The following is a 23905-nucleotide window of genomic DNA, read 5'->3' on the forward strand; positions in this document are numbered from 1 at the left end:
GCATTTGTACCCTCCTCTTCTCATGATTTCAGATTTTGGTGGCATAATTGTATGTGGATGATTTCATATCTTTACTGTAAATATACCTTTACTGGGGAGCCTTGTCACTTGTGGTATTTCTGTCTCCTGCTGAGGCCTTTTGTTTTCTGCCTGGAGAAGTTCCTTTAGTATTTGTCGTAGAGCTGGTTTAGTGTTGCCGAATTCTCTTAGCTTTTGCTTATCTGTGAAGCTTTTGATTTCTCCTTCAAATCTGAATGAGAGCCTTGCTGGGTAATCTTGGTTGGAGGTTTTTTCCTTTCATCACATTAAGTATATCATGCCATTCCCTTCTGGCCTCCAGAGTTTCTGCTGAAAAATCTGCCAATAACTTTATTGGAGTTCCTATGTTATTTGTTTCTTTTCCCTAGCTGCTTTCAATATTTTCTCTTTGTCTTTAATTTTGGTCAGTTTGATTAATTTGTGTCTCAGGGTAGTCCTCCTTGGGTTTATTTTATATGGTACTCGTTGTGCTTCCTGGATTTGAGTGAGTGGTTCCTTTCCCATGTTAGGGAAGTTTTCAGCTATTATCTCTTGGAGTATTTTTTCTGTCCCTTTCTCTCTCTCTTCTCCTTCTGCCACCCCTATAATATGGATGTTGTTGCATTTAACATTGTCCCAGAGTTCTCTGAGACTCTCTTCATTTGTTTTCAATCTTTTTTCTCTTTTCTGTTCCACATCTGTGATTTCCACTAATCTGTCCTCCACCTTGCTTATTCATTCTTCTGCCTGCTGGGTTCTACTATTGGCTGCTTCTAATGAATTTTTTATTTCACCTACTGTATTTTGCATCTCTTCTTGTTTAAGTTTTATGTCTTGTATCTCTTTGCTCAGTGATTCCTGTAAGTTATCCATCTTTGCCTCCAGTTTATTTCCAATGTCTTGCATCATCTTCAGCATCAACAGTCTAAAGTCTTTTTCCTGGAGGCTGAGGATCTCCTGATCACTTAGCTGTTTTTCTGGGGTTTTTTCCTTTCTCCCTTATCTGAATTACACTTCTTTGTCTTCTCATTTTTATAGGTTTTTGGTGTGGTGACCTTTTTACAGATAATAGAGTTGTAGCTTCTCTTACTTCTGGCGTCTGCCCCCCTTGTGGCTGAAGTTGGTATGGGACCTTGCTGTAGGCTTCCTGATAGGAGGAACTAATGCCTGCCCACTGGTAGGTGGAGCTGATTCCTATCCCTCTGGTGGTTGGAGCTTTGTCTCTGGGTGAGATTAGAGGCAGCTGTGCACCTGGGGGATCTTTAAGCAGCCTGTTTATTGAGGAGCGGGCCTGCGATCCCACCTGGATTGTTGTTTGGCCTGGGGCTTTTCAGCCCTGATGGGTGGGGCAAGATTTTCCAAAAATGGCCACCTCCAGAGAAAGGCAGGCTGATGAATATTCCCAAGAGCTTTGCTTCCAATGTTCTTCCCCCACAACATGCCACATTCACCCCTGTTTTCCCAGGAGGTCTTCCAAGAACTGCAGTCAGGTCTGACCCAAATACCTATGGAGACTTTGCTTTGCCCTGGAATGCTGTGCATGTGAAAGTCTGTGTGCACCTTTTAAGAATGCGGTCTACAGTCCCAGTGGAGTTCCTGCACACAAGCCCCACTGGCCTTCAATGCCAGATACTTCAGAGACTCTTTCTCCCAGTGCTAGATCCCCACGCATGAGGGTTTGATGTGGGGCTCAGAACTCTCACTCCTATAGGTGAGTCTCTGTGATATACTTTCCAGTCTGTGGGGCTTCCCACCCAGGAGGTATGTGGTTGCTTATATCATGGAATTGCCCCTCCTACCTCTTGATGTGGCCTCCTCTTTGTCTTCTTAAGTAGGACGTATTTTTAAACATTTCAGGTCCATTTGGTTGAAGATTACTCAGCATTTGGTTGTAAATTTTGTTGTTTTTAGGAGAGAAGTTGAGCTCCAGTCATTGTATTCTGCTATCTTAATACAATCTCGCAACACTTTTTTGAGCTGTTTTTATATTTTGGAAATTAGGCCCTTGTCTGTTGCATTGTTTGCAAAGAATTTTTCCCATTCTGTGAGCTGTCATTTTGTTTTTGTTTTTTTTTTTACTGGTTTCCTTTGTTGTGCAAAAACTTTTGAGTTTAATAAGGTCCCATCAGTTTATTTTTATTTATATTTCCTTATTCTAGAAGGTGGATCAAACAAGATGGTGCTATGATTTATGTGAAAGAGAATTCTGCCTGTTTTACTCTAGGAGTTTTATAGTATCTGGCCTTACATTTAGGTCTTCAATCCATTTTGAATTTATATTTGTGTATGATGTTAGAGAATGTTCTAATTTCATTCTTTTATATGTAGCTGTCCAGTTTTCCCAGCAGCACTTATTGAAGAGGCTATCTTTCCCCCACTGTAAAATCTTGCCTCCTTTGTCATAGATTAGTTGACTGTAGATTCTTGGGTTTATTTCTGGGCTTTCTATCATGTTCTACTGATCTATGTGTCCATTTTTGTGCCATACCATATTGTTTGGATACTCTGGCTTTGAAGCATAGTCTGAAGTCAGGAAGACTGATTCCTCCATTTCTGTTTTGCTTTTTCCATGTTGCTTTGGATATTCAGGGTCTTTTTTGTTTCCATAAAAGTTTTAAAATATTTTGTTCTAGTTCTGTAAAGAACATCCTTGGTAATTTGATAGGGATGGCATTGAATCTTTAGATTGCCTTGGGCAGTATAGTCATTTTGTCAGTATTTGTTCTTCCAATCCAAGATCATGGTATATCTTTCCATCTGTTTGTGTCATTTTGATTTCTTTCATCAGCATCTTATAGTTTTAAGAGTACAGGTCTTTTGTCTCTTTAGGTAGGTTTTATTTCTATGTATTTTATTCTTTTTGATGCAGTGGTAATTGGGATGATTCTTCTGATTTCTCTTTCTCATCTTTTATTGTTAGTATATAGAAATGCAATCAATTTATGTGCATTAATTTTGTATCCTGAAACTTTGCCAAATTCATTGATGAGTTCTAACAGTTTACTGGTAGTGTCTTTAGGATTTTCTAGGTATAGTATCATGTCATTGGCAGTGATAGTTTTACTTCTTCTTTTCCAATTTGGGTTCCTTTTATTTCTTTTTCTTCTCTGATTGCCCTTTCATGGACTTCCAGAACTGTGTTGAATAGTAGTGGTGAAAGTGGACATCCTTCTCTTGTTCCTGATCTTAGCAGAAATGCTTTTAGTTTTTCACCATTTGAGAATGATGTTAGCTGTGAGTTTGTCATACATGGCTTTTGTATGTTGAGGTAGGTCCCCTCTATGCTCACTTCCTGGAGAGTTTTTATCAGAAATGGATGTTGAATTTTTTCAAAAGCTTTTTCTGCATCTAGTCAGATGATCATATGGTTTTTATTTTTCAGTTTGTTGATGTGGCATATCACATACTTTTATCTCTTTTTGGCCATGCCTACAGAGTGAGGAAGTTCCCAGGCTAGGTATCAAACCTGAGCCACAGTAGTGACAATACTGAATCTTTAACCAGTAGGCCACCAGGGAACTTTAAACACTTCAACCTTCAGAATGGATTAGCAATGAGATCCTGCTGTATAGCACTGGGAACTATATCTAGTCATTTATGATGGAGCATGATAATGTGAGAAAAAAGAATGTATACAAGTAAAAAAATAAAACAAAACAAACAGCACAAAAAACTTCATCCTTCTTTGCTGCCAGGAAATCTGAAAACAAAACAAAACAAAAAGCTGAATTCTGAAAAATTCCACAGAAGGAACAATATCCTAATTACTTTTTGTTGTTCTTTTATTTGGGCTTCTGTTTTGAGTTTAAGTATTTTCCCCACAATTTCCCTAATAATATAAAGTACAGATACTTTATTTAATCAATGGACTCTATTATTTTAAAATTTATTCATTTACTCATTTATTGAAATGTGGATGCTTTATTTCAACAAATATTTATTGAGCTCAAGGCACTTGTGATTCAGAGATGATGAAAATTTAGATCAGGCCTGTAAGGAGTGCAAAATTTAGTAGAGATAGGGATAAATAGACACAAAACATGAAATTTTAAAATAATTTGGTCAAGTCAATAATAGCATGAGGTATTATGGATCACTGATGAGGGGAGAGATTACTAAGGAGAAAAACTGAACCATGAGCCAATAGAACATGGAAAAGAGAGGAAGGCAATTGAAGCAGGAATGAAAGACACAGAATACTCTTGGAGCTAGAATTTAAGGGGAAATAGATTATGTTATCATTAGATGCCTGGCGAAGTCTCAGAAATGGATAAAAGGGAGGATTACCCATTATTATGTCACCTGCTTCACAGAATCGTCTTGGACCCATTCAGTGGTCACATTTTTCTTTTGCTTTGTCCAAAACTGTCCTAGTTCAGTGACAAATTCTCAGATGCAGGGTATTCCTTATCTGTAGCAATGCATAGCTTATGATTGGCAACCAATTCTTTTTTTTTTACCTTTTTTATTTTTTTTATAATGATTTTTATTTTTTCCCATTATAGCTGGTTACAGTGGTCTGTCAATTTTCTATTGTACAGCATGGTGATCCAGTTACACAAATGTGTGTACATTCTTTTTTCTCACATTATCATACTCCATCATAAATGACTAGACATAGTTCCCAGTGCTACACAGCAGGATCCATAAAAAAAGAACAAAATAATGCCATTTGCAGCAAAATGGATGGAAGTAGAGACTCTCATACTGAGAGAAGTAAGTCAGAAAGAGAAAGGCAACCAATTCTTATATTCAAAAAAAAAGGAAGGAAGGAGGCATCTTTGCTGAAGCGATCTAATCTTAGGTTCTCCTCAGTATTATTTCCTTTCTGCCACTAGAGGGAAATGTCAACATTTTTTTTCCTATAACCAGAGGAAATCTTCCTAAACACTCTGCCCCCATACAGTTGAAGCCTATTTCTTGTGGAGAGGATTCAACATGGATCTCATTTTCACACTTCTTCCAGTGAGGCTCTTGAAAAAACAAAGTAGCATCTTCATGTATGAAATACCATAAAATAGCATAGCTCTATTTTCATCGGCCTCATTTCTCTTTTTAATTTTTCGAGACCAAATCCCATTGTAGGTGCTGCCATCATACACACACACACACACACACACACACACACACACACACACACACCCCATATCACAGGCTAGCAAGAATATATTTTCTCACTTTGTTTTTTATTCTCTTTTCAAATACAAGGCTGAAAACTCTTGAGGAAAAGAATGGACATTTTCTTTCCCAGGTACTCTTACTTAAAATGAACAGATTTTAAAATATATTAACCTAAGTTTTGAGCATGTAGTAGGGTTCTCTAGAGAAACAGAACCAATAGGAGGTATGCGTATGTGTAAAGTAAGAAATTCACTCACATGATTAGGAAGGCTGAGAAGTCCCAAGAACTGCAAAATAAGTACCAAAAGCTGGAGTCCCAAGAGAGCCTAGGCTATAAGTTTCAGTCCCAAACCTGGCAAGCTCAAGACCCAAGAAAAGTGATGTTTCACTTTGAGCTCAAAGGGTAGAAAATACCAGCTCAAAGCAGTCAGACATGAGTCCCCCCACCCCCACCCCCACAACACACACACTCATGGTGGGAGCAGCCTTTTTGTTATATTCAGGCCTTCAATTGATTGGATGAGTGACAGCGTCATTAAGGAGCAATCTACTAAGTCTACCACTGAAATGGTAATCTCATCAAAAAACACCCCTCACAGGTACAGTCAGAATAGTGTTCAACTAATTATCTGAACATTCATGGCTGAGGCAAGTTGATACATAAAAGTAACCATCACAAAGAGTTTAACTCCTTAAAATTTTCCTGTGTTGTGTATCTGGGGCACTATTTGCAGGAAGGATAGGAAGACGAATGATCTTTCTCAAACAAAGGGACCCCTACTCTTTGAAACTGAATTCTGTCACCTGGATCTTTTCTCCAATTTTAGCATCATCTGTCCTTCCAGGAACAATAGTAGCCATTGCCCATTCAGTATAGTTTTGGGTCCAGTGGGATCATAGGCCCATGCAGAATTGTTGAGTGACCAGATGTCTCAGGACAAGGCAAACTTGAAGTACCCTGAAGTATCTGTAAAATAGATAATCTCAAACATGTGTTTTAGAAGTGATTGTCTTGGTGGCAAACTACAGAAGATGTCTGCCTCACTTTGTGGGGTATGTTGTATGTTAGGAGAAACATCTGGTCACCTTATATATAATATTGAGTAATAATAAATAAAACATAAATTAAGCTATGAGGAATTATCACATTTTTAGAAAACAGGTATCTAAATGGAGGTAGAAAAAAGGAAGAACATATGGGTTGTATGTCTATGTCAACATCACTAGAGATCTGAAGGAAGGGAAATGGCAGAAAAATCAACATTTCACTTCTTTCCTACCATTAATGCACATTTACTATTTGCTATATACCAGTCTAAGTTTATATCCATTATTTAAATTTTAGCATCCACCCTGTGAAGTAAGTACTATAGCTATCCCTTGGTGACTAAGTCGTAACTATAGTGAGGAAATTTAGGTAAGTTTTCACAGCTAATAGTTTCTCCAAATTACTGAGATCTGAACTCAATTTATCTCACCCCAATAGCTATGTTCCCATCTCTCTGATTGTTGCCGTCTATTTCTAAATAAAATTTCCAGACCAAAATCAAAGGGATCTCTGACTCTACTCCCAAAGTGCTCCCAACTGAATCCCTTTGGAGAGGCATTCTCTTTCCACCAATGGGCAGAGGTAGAGAATGGGGAGGTCAGCCAATATTTCAAGTATTGTTCCATCCTACAACTTCCTTGTCAAACTCTTAGCCTTTGCCTGTGATGTAATTAAAGCAATCACTTGCATAAATTCTTGGTCTCACTTTTCTAATCCACAGACTAGACTTAATGCCTACCACTAATTGGATTGCTGTTAGGCACAAATTTTAAAAATTACGTAAAATTCTAGAACAGTTCCTTACTCTACTGTCTTATATGCCTTCCAATATATATTCCTTCAGACAAGCTGCATTAGATAATTTCCAGGTAAGTTTTATAGAATATTCATGGTATCCAATCAAATCTCAGATTTCTGAGAGTCCATTAAAGTATAAAACAGTTTGGAGTTTTATCATAAAACTCAAAAATAGAATTACTATATGACCCAGCAATTCCACTCCTGGGTGTATATTAGAAAGAAACAAAAACGCTAATTCTAAAAGATACATATACCCAAATGTTCATAGCAGAATTACTTATGATTGTCAAGGTATGGATGCAACCCAAGTGTCCATCAACAGATGAGTGTTAAAAGATGTGATATATGTATATATGTGTTTATTTATATCATATATATCTCTATATATAGACTATAGATTATAGATAGGTGGGATATATACAGATGTTATATATACATCTGTACATAGATGTGGTATATACCATACACACACACACACCAAGTAGAATCCTATTTAGCCATAAAAAAAGATTTGAAGTAACATAGATGGACTTGAAGGACATTATGCTAAGTGAAATGTCAGACAGAGAAAGATGAATATTGTGTGATATCATTTTATATGTTTAATCTAAAAATATACAACAAACTAGTGAACAGAATAAAAAAAAAAAGTCTCTCAGAGAACAAACTAGCATTTACCAGTGTGGAGAGGGAAGGGGGGAAGAGCAATATGGCGGAAGAGAGGGGGAAAAAGGCTTACTATTGGAAACTTGAAAATTGTAAAGCACTCTATAGAATTTAAAGATATTTCAATCAATAGAAAAAAAAACAAAGAAAGGTAAAAAAATAAAATGAAATCCCAGCTGTTCTCCATTTAGGTTTAGATGCTTCATAAGAGAGGGCTAACTCACTAAATAGCAAGCCCAAGGAAATTAGAAACTGGAATATAATCCTACCTCTTGAAATACTGTTTTGTCTATTCTGCCTACTATTGGTTGCTCTCTCACAACTACAAGGTTTTGGTGGTCTTCATTTATTTATTTATTTATGTTATGGCTGCACTGTGGCAAATGAAAATTCCTGGGCCAGGGATTAAATCCGAGCTTCAGCTCTGACCTCTGCTGCAGCTGCAGCAATGCTGGATGATTTAACCCACTGCACCAGGCCAGGGATCGAACCCACACCTCCACAGCAATTGGAGCCACTGCAGTCAGGTTCTTAACCCACTGAATCACAGTGGGAACTCCTGGTGGTGATTTTTTTTTAAGGATCTAGTTCTTAAGATGCAGATTCCCATCTTTGAGAATATCATCATTGCCTGTTATTGCTAGTTTCATTTTACAGTCCCCAGAACCTTGACGTGCAAAATTCAATTAAACTTGTCTAAAAATGGAATCTTTGAAAACTCAACTGTTGGCAACCTGCCCTCAGTTGTAATAATACTAAGAGCTCCTGAGTATATTCCAACACCGTTGGAATCCACAGCTTTGGAGTCTCATCCAAAGAAGGTACTTACCATTCTGCATAGTGAAATGATGGCTAAATGTTATTAAGCACAAAAAATATGTCAAACAAGGAATTATTAGAGCCTTGGTCAAAGCTACACATGGGATTGCTGATGTTCCAGATGAAGTGAAAATTTATAGTCAGCTTTCCTTAATGATTATAGAAAGTTCTGATTGTTTGAACCTTGGGAATGTTTTCCTCTGTCCTGATCTCTCTGTTTTCCTTATTTGATCGAGAAATGAAAATTGGGCCTTTTAGTAGGTTATTTCTGCTAGGAATCCAAAGGTAAATCTGTTTTGCTGGGGATAGGGGTAGCATTATAGATGTCTTTGACCTGATTGGGGTTTCTGTATCTGGATCTGGGGGGTATGTCTGTCAATTCCATAGATGAATGAACTTCTAATGGGGATACAAGTCAGAAGAGGTACTTGAACAGGAACCACATGCAGAGGTGTCAGGCTGGGCAGAGTCCTGCCTTTTCCAAACAGCTGCAGAGTACTTGGACCCACCCTGTCCTTGTAGTGGGAGCCAGATGGATCTACCAAGGTGATAAGTGTCTTAAGTCAGATACTGGAAGCAGACTCAGAGACAGACTCTTGAAGGAAGCTTATCGAAGAGGTGCTCTCAGGAGGAGGGAAGGGAGGGATGTGGGATAGAGCAAGGAAAGAAAGTAAGGACATGATCTCAGCTGGAACTAGCTCTAGTCTATGTCCCACAAGGCATTCTGGAACATGAATAATACCATAGTTTAGTTCCACTTTGAGGCAAGGAAGCCAGTACTTTATACTCCCTATCTATTACAGGTGGCTGACCACTTGGGAGGAGATGATTTCTCTGACAGGGCAGTTCTATGGAGTAGGAGCAGCTGGGTACTCTTAGTGGTGGTACCCAATGCTGTTGGGGGATGGGAAGGAAGACTCAATGCAGGGGATGTGTGCAGGCTGGGAGTGGCATTCCCAATAGTAAGAAATGTCTTTCTCTTTTCACTCCATTAAAGAACTGGAAAAAGGGGGGGTCAGTTCCTTTGCTTTTATTTAAGGAATTAAACTTTTTACTTTGAATACTGAATAAACGGTTCTCTGCATTGTCATCCAGAGAAAGCATAGCTTTTGGCTGCAGTTGGAATCAATTTTCTAGTCATTTGTGTTTATGCATATTTAATAATTCCCAAAGCTGCAATTTAGGTTGATTACCACAAAGCCACAGCAAGAATTAGCTGTATATATAAAATGATTTTCTTCATCACCTCCCACCCCTGCCAAGACAAGTTTTCCCATTTAATATTCAACTTTAAACCTCCATGTCCACACTTTTCACTTACAACCACTCATTTTTTGCTCATATAAACCACATAATATTTTCATTAAAAAATTTGTTCTCAGAGGCCAGGAAATAACCAAGGGATGAAATTGGCCTGGAGTAGGAGGATAACTAAAACCTGACACTTAGGAAATGATCAGCTGTGTTGTCAACTGCCCATCTAAGTGGAGACTATCTCTTATCTTTAGTCCAATGTTGTCATGAGAGAGTGAAAAGCAGTGACTCCCATTTTTTTTCAGTTTTTCAAGAGAAGAGACAGAAATTTAGGTTTTCTCTACAACTAACCCAATTCTTAAATGTTAGAATAAATTCATATCTAGAATATGATGTAGGCCTACTCTGTAGAGGTCAGCATAGCCCCAGTCACTGGTTTTGCTTTGCAGGGCTGTATGCCTGCACATTGCTACCAGATTTAACCTCCTAGGATGGAAAATGTGTCTTATTTACCTTTGTAGCATATACAACAAGGAGTTTTTCCTTATGGACACTCAAGTATTTATTACATAGTTGGTTAAAAAAATGTGGAGACTATTAGCATTACCAACATTTAGGAAGATATACAATTAAGCTAGATCACTGTGTTAGGACTGGAGATATAGAGATAAAAGGATTCTCACCCTCCATCAGTTCACAGTGTATGTGACTAGATTAATAGGCATATAGAAAACAGTGACCATTTATGGGGTTGAAAATAAAAATGTGAACAATTTCAAGATCTGTGAGAGAAGCAAATACAGTAAAGGAACACCTAATTGATTAGGAAAATTTATCAAGAGGAGGTAATAGGAAAACAAAGTTTTTCATGACAAATTGTAGTTAGCCTCACAGTGGACATGGGGGAGAAGGAACATGGAAAACCATGGAATTAATAGAGCAGAAATAACTCAGGAGAGTGAACATTTGACTGGACCTACGGTGAAGGATGAGAAGATAAGAGATGAAACATCAGAGGTCCCAGTTTGGGTTGGGAAGTGGGACTTAACATGTCATGCTAGGAAGCTTGGCTTATAGCATGACAGTGATGGCAAGCTACTGAAAATCAAAAAAGGAGGAGGACTGAGCATATTTTGAGGAAAGCATATGAGTAGTTGCAATGTGGCCTCAGCCTCATGCTCAGCTAGTGCTTGTTAAAGGCATTGCCTCTTGACCTCTTATACGGCTGGAACCATATGTCTATGGTTGACACATATGGATGACACATGTCTATGCATCACCAAGCACTTCCAGTTACTCAGGGCCCATCACATGTTCCCTGATGTGACCAGGGTATCTCCATGAAGTAAGAGCTGTCTTTACATCCTACCTCTCTAGAGCTTGGCCTGGCATCACAATCAGTTCACCCCAGTGAGTCAATTTTGTGGTTATTGCTTATTGTAAGCAGAGAGGGAAGACTATTGTGAAATTTTTTGGATGTACCATCTCTGGCAACCTGACATTCTTGGGGATGGCTAGGAGATCATTTCAGTGAATTGAATAGCTGGGGAATAAACCTGAAAGAAAAGCACTCCTCACTGTCTTACACCTTGTACCAGAAGCAACTAAAAATGAATTAAAGACTTGACTGCAAGCTCTGAAAGCACAAAAACCCTTGAAGAAAATATAAGGGAGTAAGCTCCTTGATAACAGTCTTGGTGATGATTATTTGGATTTAACACCAAAAACAAATGCATCAAAAGCAAAACCAAGTAGGACTACATCACACTAAAAAGCCTCTGCATGGCAAAGGAAACCATCAACAAAATAAAAACGCACCCTATGGGATGAGAAAAAAATGTTTTTGAGTCATATATCTGATGAGGGGTTAATATCCAAAATATATAAAGAACTCACAGTACTCAATTAAAAAAAAACAACCTGATTAAAAAATGAACACAGGAACTGAATAAACATTTTTCCAAAGAAGATGTACTAGTGGCCAACAGACATGAGAAGATGGTCAATATTATTAATAATTAGGGAAATGCAAATCAAAATTACAATGATATATCACCACATGTCTGTCGGAATGGCTTTTATCACAAAGACAAGAAATAAGTATTGATGAGAATGAGGAGAAAAAGGAACACTTGTACATTGTTGGTGAGAATATAATCAGTGCAGCCACTATGGCAAACAGTGTGGAGATCCCTCAAAAAATTTTAAAAGGAGTTTCCATTGTGGATCAGCTGTAACAAACCCAACTAGTATCCATGAAGACACGAGTTTGATCCCTGGCCCCACTCAGTGGGTTGGAGATCCAGCATTGCCATAAGCTGCAGTGTAAGTCACAGATGCAGCTCAGATCTGGGCATTGTTGTGGCTGTGGCTAGGCCGGTGATTGCAGCTCCAATTCGACCCCTAGCCTGGAAACTTCCATATGCCATGGGTTCCCCCTCCCCCCAAAAAAGACAAAAAAATAAAAATTAAAAAATTAAAACAAAACTACCATATACTCCAACAATTCCACTTCTGGGTATACCTCCAAAGAAAATGAAATTGCTATCTAGAAAAGATTTCTGTACCCCTATATTATTGCAGCATTATGTATAATAGCTAAAACATGGAAACAACGTAAGTATCCATTGACAGATAAGTGGGTAAAAAAACAGATACATAGAGAATTAAATATGTTATTTATACATACACACATATATACACACAATAGAACAGTATTCAGCCATAACAAGGAAATTCTGCCATTTGTGACAACTTGGATGGAATTCGAGGGCATTCTTCTAAGTGACATAAGTCAGGCAGAGAAAGATAAACACTATACAATCTCACTTATATATGCAATCTCAGAAACTAAATAAGTAAAACCACTCCTCTCTTAAAGCAAAAGTCTCCAGACACCTGAAAGTTGCAAACTGTTGGCTCAGGGGCCAGAGGCAGATTTGGTTGCCCATAAACCCTTGCCTAAAATGTGTGAAAACAATTTTTTAAATTAGTTGCTTTCAGCAGTTCCCATCATGGCTCAGCTGTAATGAACCTGACTAGTATTCATGAGGATGAGGGTTCAATCCCTGGCCTTGCTCAATGAGTTAAGGATTGTTGTTGCTGTAAGTTTTGGTGTAGGTCACTGATGCAGCTTGAATCATGTGTTGCTGTGGTTGTTGCGTAGGCCAGAGGCTACAGCTCTGATTCAGCCCCTAGCCTGGGAACTTCCATATGCCATGGGTGCAGCCATAAAAAACAAAAACAAACAAAAAAATAAATTAGTTGCTATCGAAAGACTAGAAAGTTAATGTTAGAACCCCCATGTCTGTTGCAAATACTGCTGCCGTGAACATTGGGGGGCATATGTCCTTTTGAATTAGGGTCTTCATTTTCTTCAGAAGAATACCCAGAAGTGGAGTTGCTAGATGGTTTGCCAGAGAGGAGAGGCATGGGGGAAGGGGTGAAATAGGTGAAGGGGATTAAGATGTACAAACTACCAGTTGTAAATAAGTCACAGAAATGTAATGTTACAGGAAATATAGTCAATATTACATAAACACTTTCTGTGGTGTATAATCTATAAAAATATGAAGCTGATATAATATGGTAAGTCAACTATACTTCAATTTTTAAAATTGTTTTTATTTTTTAAATTATAAGTGATTAGAATGTTCTGTCAATTTCCGCTATACAGCAGTGGCCAGTTGTACATATATATATATACATTTCTTTTTCTCACATTATCCTCCATCACGTTCCATCACAAGTGAATAGATATGGTTCCCTGTGCTATACAGTAGGATCTCATTGTTTATCCACTCCAAATGCAATAGCTTCCATCTACTAACCCCAAATTCCTAGTCCATCCCACTTCCTCCCCTCCCCCTTGGCAACCACAAGTCTGTTCTCTAAGAACATGAGTTGGTTTCTTTTCTGTAGAAAGGTTCATTTGTGACATATATTATATTCCAGACATGAGATATCATATAGTATTAGTCTTTCTCTTTCTGACTTTGCTTAGTATGAGTGCCTAGTTCCATCCATGTTGCTGCAAATGGCATTATTTTCCTCTTTTTATGGCTGAGTAGTATTCCAGTGCACATATGTAAAACAAACAAACAAACAAAATCTCCATGTCTTGTTCATGTGAAAATCCTGAACTATCTGTAAATACTAGGCCTATTTTAATTAATTGCTTGCCATGCTTAAAACATCACTTAGTGTTTTTATGGAAGCTATAGAGCATATCCTGAGTAAAATGAACACTGGCATGATTCATTTGAAAGAAAAATGTGTGTTAATAATAGAGTGAACCTAGAAAACTCAGGATCTAACCTTCTTAAAGAGATGCTCATAATCTACAATGTCTTTGAGATGAAACTATTTGCCCTTCCTAAATTCAGCTTTCCTATACATAACTTCTTGTGTGTTAAATTTTTTTTTAGCAGCATAAGCTATGTTTAGGGTTAATTTGAATGAGACCAAACAAAATGAAACTTTACCTTTTGAAAAAAAATCAAAGATGGTTGTATAATCCATGTACAAAATAATGTGTATCTGAGACACAGAATAGAATTCAAGGCATTAATGTGAATATGGGAAATATATTGGGTAAAAAAGATAGTCAACTATGAAAGGGCATAACTTGTCATCAAGGGCTATTTATGACTAAAGGATATGATGGTGTGAAATGTAGCTATGCATTAGGCAAGAAAAGTTTTCCTTGAATCAGAAGTGTTTATGAATGATAATTTTATAAAATGGTGTCATTTCTTTGGGCAAAATTTGTACTTATCAGGAATGACCATTTAGAAATGGAAATCTTACCATACTTTATGTTTCTCATCATTTCAAAGACATAACTGAGAATCTGTAGAACAAGTTTTGTGAAAAAGTAGAATAATGTGGATTTTGTTTTTAATTGTGAGATGGGAACACACATTTAAATAATACCATCTTATTTTGTGGTTTTGATGAATACTTTTCCATTACTAAAAAGCTTTTGAAAGAGGCCCAGGAAAGACAGTATTTCAGAAAATTAATTTTTTAAACTGTGTTTGTAATAGCCTTGAACGATTTAAGGCAGGCTATTCAAAACTTCCAAGTGGATGGGAAAGTAAATTGGTACAACCTCTATGGAAAACAGTAGGGAGGTTCATCAGAAGACTAAATATAGAACTACCGTATGATCCAGCAATCCTGGACATATACTGGACAAAACTTTCATTCAAAAAGATACATGCACACCTATGTTCATTGCAGTACTATTCACAATAGCCGACATGAAAACAACCTAAATGTCCATCAACAGATGAATGGATTAAGAAGATCTGGTACATATATACAATGGAATGCTACTCTACCATAAAAAAGAGAATAAAGTAATACCATTTGCAGCAACATGGATGCAACTAGAGATTCTTACCTGAGTCAAGGAAGTCAGAAACAGAAAGACAAATACCATATGATATCACTTATATGTGGAATCTAAAATATGGCACAAATGAACCTATCTACAAAACAGGACATAGGGAACAGACTTGTGGTTGCCAAGGAGAAGAGGGGAGGAAGTGGGATGGACTGAGAGTTTGGGGTTGGTAGTTGCAAACTATTACATTTAAAATGAAAAAAAATAAGGTTTTGGGGAAATAACAATTGATTACAATTAAGACTACTTGATAAGAAAAATAAATAAATGCTGAAAAAATAAATAAATAAAATGGATAAGTAGTGAGGTCCTACTGTACAGCACAGGGAAATATATCCAATCTTGGGATATACCATGATGGAAGATTGTATGAGAAAACTAATGAGATTATAGTGAAACAAATCCAGGTGGCAGTGTTTTACAAAGACCTGGAACTCAAATCTACCTACTCCATTGCTCACAGAAATCATTTTGTGCTAGAAAGTTTAGAATCTCACCCACTGTGGATGTGGTTATAATTCCATGCCCCAATGCTGAAGCCACAGACAGTACAATACTTTGCTTAGGGAATGCAATGGCTGACACCTAATCTGCTGTAGAGCATACAGACTAGGTGGCTTGATCATTCATGACATGGTGCTAAAACATATTTAGACTTCTTGGAGATTAAAAAGCTGACTTATTTATATTATTCAAAGGGAAATTCTAGGGGAAAAAAAAGGTGTAGAGAGGTTAGAGCTCCCTTTTAAGCCTATTTATTTCTCTAAGATATTGTAGGTGTGTACAGATTATTGACATATTATCACTACAAAATGTTGTCCCTTGTCTTCTCCTATTCCTAGACTTAAAAATAGAGATGTTCCAGCACTCATTCCCTAAAAAAAAACAAACAAGCAAAAAATGAAAAGAAAAAAAAAAAGACTTGGCTCTTGTCATTGTTATTACAATATAAATATTTAAAATATTTTCCCATGGGGTATTTATTAATGTACCCAAATATATCATTTCATTTTCTCTTTCCTTTACAAAACTATGTCCTTAGGGAACTCATGTGAGTGCAGAGCTGAGGAATAGTGCCCTAAATGTAAAAACCAGTGTGAAAAAAATCTGTTTGGAAGAACCTCTGTTTACAAAATTACAAAATTTAAAGTGCAATAATTAAAAGTTTCACACATGCACACACATAATCTTATAAAGGATGTTCAATATGGAACACACACTGTCGGTCAGTAAAAAATAGGTATAGCTTAGGCAAAGCATTCAGCTTACTCTGACATGCTTTATTTGTATTTGCTGCCTACTTCTTGGCTTCTGAGTTATAATATCTGATCTAACTCATGCATCTATTATTGTAGCCCCAAGATTCTTTGATTGGTTGTATATATTTATAAACTGCCTTAGGTTCTTTCTGGAGAAAGATGGATGGATGAATGGATGGATAGATGGAGAGACAAATAGCAAAAATGGATTTCAAGCCACAGATAGATGTGCAGGATATATATACATATATTGTTTATATTTTTATATCTTCATCTAATTATTACTTTGAGGTCAGAATTATACCATAGAAAGGAAAACTTAAGCTAATCTATTTAAGATTTCTTCCCCTTTTCTCTAGACCTCTCAGTCCTAAAAAACTTACACAGACTCAGACCTTAGGTTGCAGGAAAACATCATTTGTCCCCACAGGTTTTTACTGAAACTCCTTGGTTCAGCCTGGTCATCAGTTATTCATCCATGGGGACCATGTCTCTGCTGCCAGATCATCCTGGGACATACCGATCTTGTTATTTGTCTGTGACATTCTCTTGTCTTGATCCACCACATAGTAAGTCCTCCTCTCTGGCTCTGCTCATTTTCCTTCAAGGCGTAGATTCTCTGTACTCTCCTAAATCTCTCAGGGGTCTTTCTACCTCTCTGGGACTCTTCCTAGAAAACAGAGTATCAGACCCTTCTCTCTGGAGTCCATCCACTTATCTCCTTTCATCATATCTCCTCAGCCTGGAGAAACTTTTTCTAGTATAGAAAGAATGTTCTCCAGTCTCATTCTTCATACATATTAGATAAACCCAGAACTCTCTTTTCCCTCACAGAGCTGAGGATTTTATGACCAAAGCAAAGAAATGATTATTGGGAGATTTTGGCTTTGTACCCTGTTACATGTCTCCTCCAAGGCAATAAAGACAGGAACAATATTTAGTAAAGAGGATTTATATGTATGGAGACAGGAATGCAGTGGGGGAGCAGGGAGGAGAGACAGACAGAAGAATCATAAAATATGAGGTAAAATAAAGTTGCAAATCACTGTTTTAGGGGGCAGTATTTTATTTTCTTTTTATTTTTTATTTATTTTTTAATTTTTTATTTTTTTTTAATTTTTTTATTTTCCCACTGTACAGCAAGGGGATCAGGTTATCCTTACATGTGTACATTACAATTACATTTTCCTCCCCCCCTTTCTTCTGTTGCAACATGAGTATCTAGACAAAGTTCTCAATGCTATTCAGCAGGATCTCCTTGTAAATCTATTCTAAGTTGTGTCTGATAAGCCCAAGCTCCCGATCCCTCCCACTCCCTCCCCCTCCCATCAGGCAGCCACAAGTCTCTTCTCCAAGTCCATGATTTTCTTTTCTAAGGAGATGTTCATTTGTGCTGGATATTAGATTCCAGTTATGAGTGATATCATATGGTATTTGTCTTTGTCTTTCTGGCTCATTTCACTCAGGATGAGATTCTCTAGCTCCATCCATGTTGCTGCAAATGGCATTATGTCATTCTTTTTTATGGCTGAGTAGTAGTCCATTGTGTATATATACACCACATCTTCCGAATCCAATCATCTGTTGATGGACATTTGGGTTGTTTCCATGTCCTGGCTGTTGTGAATAGTGCTGCAATGAACATGCGGGTGCACGTGTCTCTTTTAAGTAGAGTTTTGTCCGGATAGATGCCCAAGAGTGGGATTGCGGGGTCATATGTCAGTTCTATGGATAGATTTCTAAGGTATCTCCAAACTGTTCTCCATAGTGGCTGTACCAGTTTCCATTCCCACCAACAGTGCAGGAGGGTTCCCTTTTCTCCACAGCCCCTCCAGCACTTGTTATTTGTGGATTTCTTAATGATGGCCATTCTGACTGGTGTGAGGTGGTATCTCATGGTAGTTTTGATTTGCATTTCTCTTATAATCAGCGATGTTGAGCATTTTTTCATGTGTTTGCTGGCCATCTGTATATCTTCTTTGGAGAAATGTCTATTCAGGTCTTTTACCCATTTTTCCACTGATTGATTGGCTTTTTTGCTGCTGGGTTGTATAAGTTGTTTATATATTCTAGAGATTAAGCCCTTGTCGGTTGCATCATTTGAAACTGTTTTCTCCCATTCTGTCAGTTGTCTTTTTGTTTTCTTTTGGGTTTCCTTTGCTGTGCAAAAGCTTTTCAGTTTGATTAGGTCCCATGGGTTTATTTTTGCTCTAATTTCTATTGCTTTGGGAGACTGACCTGAGAAAATATTCATGATGTTGATGTCAGAGAGTGTCTTGCCTATGTTTTCTTCTAGGAGTTTGATGGTGTCCTGTCGTATCTTTAAGTCTTTCAGCCATTTGGAGTGTATTTTTGTGCATGGTGTGAGGGTGTGTTCTAGTTTCATTGCTTTGCATGCAGCTGTCCAGGTTTCCCAGCAATGCTTGCTGAATAGACTTTCTTTTTCCCATTTTATGTTCTTGCCTCCCTTGTCAAAGATTAATGGACCATAGGTGTCAGGGTTTATTTCCGGATTCTCTATTCTGTTCCATTGGTCTGTCTGTCTGTTTTGATACCAGTACCACACTGTTTTGATGCCTGTGGCTTTGTAGTATTTCTTGAAGTCTGGGAGAGTGATGTCTCCTGCTTGGTTTTTGTTTCTCAGGATTGCTTTGGCGATTCTGGGTCTTTTGTTGTTCCATATAAATGTTTGGATTGCTTGTTCTAGTTCTGTGAAAAATGTCATGGGTAATTTGATAGGGATTGCATTGAATCTGTAGATTGCTTTGGGTAGGATGGCCATTTTTACAATATTGATTTTCCCAATCCAGGAACATGGAATATCTTTCCATTTCTTTACATCTTCTTTGATTTCTTTGATTAAAGTTTTATAGTTCTCGGCATATAGGTTCTTTACCTCCTTGGTCAGGTGTATTCTGAGGTATTTGATTTTGTGAGGTGCATTTTTAAAAGGTATTGTATTTTTGTATTCCTTTTCTAATATTTCATTGCTGGTATACAGAAATGCAACTGACCTCTGAATGTTAATCTTATATCCTGCTACTTTGCTGAATTGATTAATCAGTTCAAGGAGTTTTGGGGTTGAGTCCTTAGGGTTTTCTATGTATAGCATCATGTCATCTGCATGCAGTGACAGTTTGATCTCTTCTCTTCCTATTTGGATGCCTTTTGTTTCTTTTGTTTGTCTAATTGCTGTGGCTAGGACTTCCAAAACTATTTTGAAGAGCAGTGGTGAGAGTGGGCATCTCTGTCTTGTTCCAGATTTGAGTGAGAAGGCTTTCAGTTTTCCCCCATTGAGTATTATATTTGCTGTGGGTTTATCATAAATGGCTTTGATTATATTCAGGAATGTTCCCTCTTTACCCACTTTGGCGAGGGTCTTGATCATAAATGGATGTTGGACTTTGTCAAATGCTTTTTCTGCGTCTATTGAGATGATCATATGATTTTTGACTTTTTTTTTGTTAATGTGGTGTATGATGCTGATTGATTTGCATATGTTGAACCATCCTTGTGAACCTGGGATGAACCCAACCTGGTCATGGTGTATAATTTTTTTGATATGTTGTTGGATTCGGTTGACTAAGATTTTGTTGAGAATTTTTGCATCTCTATTCATCAATGATATTGGGCGATAGTTTTCTTTTTTGGTGGTATCTCTGTCTGGTTTTGGAATGAGGGTGATGGTGGCATCATAGAATGTCTTTGGGAGTATTCCTTCTTCTTCAACCTTTTGAAAGAGTTTAAGGAGGATGGGCACCAATTCCTCTTTATATGTTTGATAAAATTCACCTGTGAAGCCATCTGGTCCTGGACTTTTATTTGTAGGGAGTGATTTTATGATCTCTTCAATTTCATTTCTAGTGATTGGTCTGTTCAGTTGGTCTGTTTCTTTTTGGTTCAGTTTTGGCAGGCTGTAAGATTCTAGAAAATTGTCCATTTCTTCCAGATTGTCAAACTTGTTGCCGTATAGTTGTTCATAGTATTCTCTTATGGTTTTTTGTATTTCTGCTGTATCCGTTGTGATTTCTCCTTTTTCATTTATAATTTTGGTTATTTGGGTTCTTTCTCTCCTCTTTTTAGTGAGTCTGGCCAGGGGTTTGTCAATTTTGTTTACCTTTTCAAAGAACCAGCTCTTGGTTTTATTAATTTTCTCTATTGTTTTTTGAGTCTCTATTTTATTGATTTCTTCTTTGATCTTTATAATTTCCTTCCTTCTGCTGACTTTAGGCCTTTTTTTTTGTTCTTTTTCTAATTCATTTAGGTGGAGGGTTAAGTTGTCAATTTGGGATCTTCTTTTTTGAGAAAGGCCTGTATTGCTATAAATTTCCCTCTGAGCACTGCTTTCGCAGCATCCCATAGATTTTGAGCGGTTGTGTCTTCATTATCATTTGTTTCAAGGTAGTTTTTAATTTCCTTCTTGATTTCCTCATTGACCCATTGGTTTTTTAGTAGGGGGAAGTATTTTAAAAGCACTCCAGATGGTTTGAATAATTAACTCGTCAAAGAGAAGATATTCCAAATATCTGGTGGTGATTCCCATGGGCCTTTTCTGTGTTACCTCTACCCCAGGGCATTCTGCAGCATTGTCACAGTTAAAAGCAAAAGATTGTAAATACCCTCACTCGTGACTTGTCTTCCTTGGAAACATATTTCTCTGAAAACCTAAGTGCTTTTTTTAGGAAATTACCCACTTGATTGCCAACAGATATTCCTTAGTCACTTTACCTGAGATGCCTCATGGAAATTCTTTGTGGGGTTAATTTCCCTTCACTGCCAGTTTAATGTTAAACCTTCCACTGCAAAGATTTGAGTTGCTTAACGATGATATGATGATTTGTCTCCATCTATCCACCCATTTACCCACTCAACATATGATGGACACACATGCAAGGAAATGGGATTATAAGTAAAGATAAAATACAGTCACTGTCTCCAAGGATTCAGCCCATTGAGGATGACAGCCACACACAGACAGTTACAATACAATGTGATAAAGGCTCTAATAGAAACTGGCCAAAGATTTTAGGGCATCTTTGAAAAGCTGTACCTAAGTTTGCCTTCCCAGCCTCAAAGTTATCAGAAGAGTCAAATCGCCAGTTATTCTCTCTCTAGCCGTGACTAGAGCTCATCTTCCTAGGCAGTTGCAGCCATCCTAAAGATATTTTATCCTTGTCAACTACCTAGCATCTTTTATTTATTTATCTAGGTAAATTTAAACTCCACATGCGGAGAACTAAGTTAATCATTCGCTTTAGTTAATGGATCATTAATCCATTTATCAATCAACTACCAACTCACTTTGAGAGGGTTATACCCAGCAAGCTAGCAGGAGCCAGGAGCTTCTGGGTTTTTAAAGCTCCTGTCTCATTTAAATCTATTGTTCCAGACATAGGTACTGCAACATTATTTCCTTGGCTTCATTCGTTGATTTACTACTTTATTCCACAAAGGATTGGAGATGGTGAGAGTGATTTAGAACCTGCACTCCCCAAGGTCAAGAGTAATCCTTCCTGGGTTGTCCATTTGCCTTGATTTGAAACATTTGAAAAGAACGCAACTTCACAAACACTAATCTTAAACTACTTTTGACATAATCTTTTATTTCTGAAACTCTAGAGTGTTTCTAAGCAAAAAAGGATTATCCGCTTAATTCTGAACATTTTGGGGCTAAACAGTTCCACCTTTCCTTTCTTTAAAGAGTTTCTGTTCTCATTTTCTGCCTCTTTTTTTTTTCTTTTTTTCTTCTCTCTCCTTCCTTCCTTCCTTCCTTCCTTCCTTCCTTCCTTCCTTCCTTCCTTCCTTCCTTCCTTCCTTCCTTCCTTCCTTCTGTCTTTTTAGGGCTGAACCTGCAGCATATGGAGGTTCCCAGGCTAGGGGTTGAATCTGAGCTACAGCTGTCGGTCTACACCACAATCACAGCAACTCGGGATCTGAGCCAAGTCTGCGACCTACACCACAGCTCATAGCAAGGCCAGGAATCAAACCCCCACATTCATGGATACTAGTCAGGTCCCTTAACCGCTGAGCCACACTGGGAATTCCTCTGCCTCTCTTTTTCTATTTCAGCATCACTTCACCCTCAGAAAATCACCACCTTATGCTTTGAACCACAAATTGTGTCACCACTCTTCCTCCGTTTAGAGGATTCTACCTCCCATGTGATTAATTTCTTAACATCAGTTGAGAAAATAAATGTTTGTCTAGAAAGCAACATCGCTTCCTTTTTTTGACATGTTGTAACAAGTATAACTAAATGAAAATGGAAACTAATGAAATGGTTTTCTATTCTTGATCATTTAATATAGTTACTTGTTTACACAGTTATCAGCCTTGCAGACATGGACTCTGGAGGAAGGAATGTGGGCTTTGGTCACTTTAGATCCCTATACAGTAGTACCTGAGCTATGGATCCTTAGTCAAGTTACTTAATCTATCTGAGCCTCAGTTTTTTCATCTGTTAAAGCCAGGAGTAACAGTAGCCTTGTGCTTTCTGCTTGCTTTTCCCTCCACCCAGCAAGCCCCTCCTTTATCTCAGTTTTCTACTTAATCTGAATCCCACCCACCCTTGAAGACCAAGCTCTAGTCACTATTTCCTCAGTTGCTCCAGCCTACTGTGATATCTGCCCCCTTTGAACTCTTTATGGTAAATAGACACTCTTTGTACTACTCAATTAGCACTTATCATGCTACCTTTATAAACATTATTCCCAGTGGGAAAGAGAAGAGAGCCAAAAAAGTAGGTCTAGGTTAAACTGCTGTTTTTTCACCAGTTTTTTTGGTTCAAGCCTCCTCTAAATGTGTCTCTATCTCTCGGTGGTAAAATAGATTGCTCTGGTACTTCTTAGAAATCCTGCTGTAAGTTCTCTGTCCATTCATTTAGTGCTAGTTTGAAAGAAAACAAAAAGATGTAAAATGCCACCAGACACAGCTACTCCACCAGGAATGTGAGACTTCTGACTCTTTCTTGCCATTTTCCCTATCTCCCACTAGACCAGGAGAATTATGAGTTTTTCCCCTAACAGCTGCGATCAGCATTGACATTGCTGTCAAATGACAAAACAAACAAATTTCTCACCAGCTGTTTGGACCATTTGGCTAATATGAGATCCAGGTTGAAACCTGTCTTTCCATTTCTGCTTGCCTCCAGAAAAAAACTTTCTTCAAATCACCCTTGAAACTGCACTGTTTTCTTGTTCTCAACAGTTTAACCAGGCCCTGGTGTGATTTTTTAAATGGCCATCCAGAAGCTCTACTCCATTTCAAAGCCCTTTACCAGATAACAAACAACTTATTCATTCTGGCTCCACATTTGGTCCCATTCCACTTCCATCTGGGACTGTGTTGCAGCATTAGCTTGAAATACTGAGTGTTGTCTTTGAATCAGCATTCCCCAGGGTGCCTAGACCTTACTTAAATTTTTTTTTTTACTACATTGAAAAGAATGTCACCATTCTACTACCTCTGAATTTTTAGTTACCCATTATTCTGCTTATCATAAAACTCATC

The sequence above is a fragment of the Phacochoerus africanus genome, chromosome 11 (genome assembly GCF_016906955.1).
Source record: "Phacochoerus africanus isolate WHEZ1 chromosome 11, ROS_Pafr_v1, whole genome shotgun sequence".
NCBI classification, from domain to species: domain Eukaryota; kingdom Metazoa; phylum Chordata; class Mammalia; order Artiodactyla; family Suidae; genus Phacochoerus; species Phacochoerus africanus.